The sequence below is a fragment of the Etheostoma spectabile genome, chromosome 22, assembly GCF_008692095.1.
Source record: "Etheostoma spectabile isolate EspeVRDwgs_2016 chromosome 22, UIUC_Espe_1.0, whole genome shotgun sequence".
In the NCBI taxonomy this organism is placed as follows: domain Eukaryota; kingdom Metazoa; phylum Chordata; class Actinopteri; order Perciformes; family Percidae; genus Etheostoma; species Etheostoma spectabile.
Genome location: NC_045754.1, coordinates 15,273,131 through 15,275,762, shown reverse-complemented (window position 1 = coordinate 15,275,762; position 2,632 = coordinate 15,273,131). Strand labels below are relative to the sequence as shown.

Here is a 2,632-nt window from a genome sequence, read left to right as displayed (position 1 = left end):
TTAAATTTGGATCTCACAGCACCACTATTTAATTTGCTGACATATTTTAGTATTTGTATTAAATTTGTTCAATTTATGTATAGGCGACAACACTTTTGTCTTGGCAAAATTTGACCTTTCTGTCTTGTTTAAATAATAAATCTTGTTTTAGTGAAACTAATTATTCAGTGCATTGAACATCATTGGGGAGGTTTAAGCTTTTCATATGAGCTATTTCTTACACCAATAATTAATTAAAGTCAGGGTAATAGCAGGTGTTTCTACAAAATAGATAAGCGACAAGACTTTTGTCAGGACTGTATATGAAGAAAAAAAAAAAATCAATCACGACCTGACACCAACATGTGAAGGTATGCTATCTTAAAAAGAATACTTTAATGGCCACCTTAAGTATGCTAAAGCTTTCATTGGTGAGTCATCCTGCTGTGGCCATTTTCTGAACCATCTGCTCTAATACTCCTGCAGCATTACAGGGCATAGTCAATCCACAAGGTAAAAATATTGGCTACTTCTTAATGCATCTGCTGAAATTTGGATTTTGTGACACCACCTCTTGTCTGTCTGCACACTCCTAGTGTGAACAATGTATAAAGCTTGAACTACATTTGGGACTGGGACTGTACAACACCACCCACACACACACACACACACACACACACACACACACACACACACACACACAGGCATGTTTCTTGATTAATGTTATTGTCAATCAAAGGTTTGAGTGTTTGAGTTCATTCAGTGCACCTGCATTGCAAGTGTGCTCAGTGGAATGACAGGTTATTAATAGATTCAAGCAATCTGCCAGCATTCCTGCCTGCAGCCACACACACACATACACACACACACACACAGACACACACATCATATTTGTATCAAGCTGTGCCTGAGTCACAACACATGTCAGGTCTACTTTTGCAGCAATGTTCTGTATGTGTAAGAAGCCCACTGTTGACTCATTGTGCAAGGTTTATTGAAGTGTGCTGTAATTTTGCATTTTGTTGTGACCATAAATGTGCAACCAGTTATAATCATGTAAGTCATATAATCAAGTGTTAAGTCTTAAATCTTGTTTATGTATTTTCATAAAAAAATAAAACGAAAAGGTAAACTTTAGTGGTTTAGTGATTTGTGACACATAATTTATCTAAAAAGAGATTGAGATTTGAGCAAAGAAAAAATGAATGCTTTATTTATATAGATCAAGCCACACTCACTACCTGATTAAAAAAAAATAGTTTTTAAAATTGTTAAACATTTTATCATACAGTATTTATTCATCTGCCTTTAAAGTTATGCACATTAAGAGAAACGTCACCACTAGGGGTGTGCATCTCTCCCTTTTAAGACAATCCGATATGTATCTAGATTAGTGATCGGCAGATACCATTTTTCCAAGACCGTAACAGATTATTAGCAATTTGTGAAACCAATAACTGATATTCGAAACTGATATGCATTTACAATGAAAATAAAATCTTTACGTCAAAATTAAGATTTTGAAATGTTACAAAATCCAACACAAAATGTTGTTTAGATGCTTTAAGCAATTATTTAATAGTAACTTTCAACATAATACCCAGTAAAAGATGGTCAGATAGTGTTGTGGGGGGGATTAAGTCAGACTTAGTGGAGAGTGAAACCAAAGCAGAGGGACAGACACAGATCAATGTAACACTAAGTGGCGTCTTAGCATTCATGTGAAGTCATTAGGGGTGGGAAAAATAATAAATTATTTTAATGCATTGCAATTCTCTCTAGAACAATTTGATGCTTGATGCAGATAAGTAAATAATTGTTTATTTAAAATTTTTGTTTAAGAAGTTACTGTCTCCAGACAAGCACAAATCAGAAAACAGAGTGACTGAAAGAGGATGGAATAATGGACAACAACTTAGAGTTTAGGCAAGAGTGCAGGATAACTACAAAATAAAAACCTCAGTAGAAAAAACATTTTAGTAAAACTTGTGTGTGACAAATATTTGTCAAAATGTCTAGCAAGTAATTAGCAAACTGAATAGCACACTCAGATTTATATTTTTAAAAATCACGCATTTAAATGTACAAAAAAAATAGTAGCATCGAGATGCATCGATTATCGGTTTTGAATCAATCAATCAATCACCCCTAGAAGTTATGTGATCGCTGATCTTTCCACCAGTCTGTGAACAAAACATTCTTGATTGGGTTGGATAATATTGAATTGTGAAAGGGATACATGAGTTGAGATGTGACGTGCACCGTTAGCACATTGACATTTTTAAGATCTAGAAAGAATGTACAAAAAAAACTGTAATGGTCGCAAAGCTCCACTACCAGGCTTGCATCAGATTTTGTGTTGTCCAAAGCATGTAAATGTTCTATGTTTTTTTCCCTTTAGGTGTTTCCACTGCATTTACAAGGATTCCTGCCAGTGTTGATCCCACTGATCACCACCTTATGTATATCAGTGGTAATAATTGATAATCTTTGTCTAGGGCTTGCCTCAGTGAGATGCTCTTTTTCCCTCAGTATCCCAAGGCTTAAATTCCTAACATCCAGCATTTCTAATGTGACGTGGGATTTTACCGACATGTTTTAGACTGCTTTGTGTTGCTAGATACATCACTGATCTCCCCTGCTTTTTTTTTTT

The 2,632-nt window shown here is 35.0% G+C and overlaps 1 protein-coding gene across 3 annotated transcripts in view; it reads left to right on the top strand.

Annotated features, from left to right (window-relative positions):
• Window positions 1-2,632, top strand: part of pip4k2aa (phosphatidylinositol-5-phosphate 4-kinase, type II, alpha a) — a 52,045-nt gene that overhangs the window by 31,474 nt on the left and 17,939 nt on the right. The window lies entirely within an intron of this gene.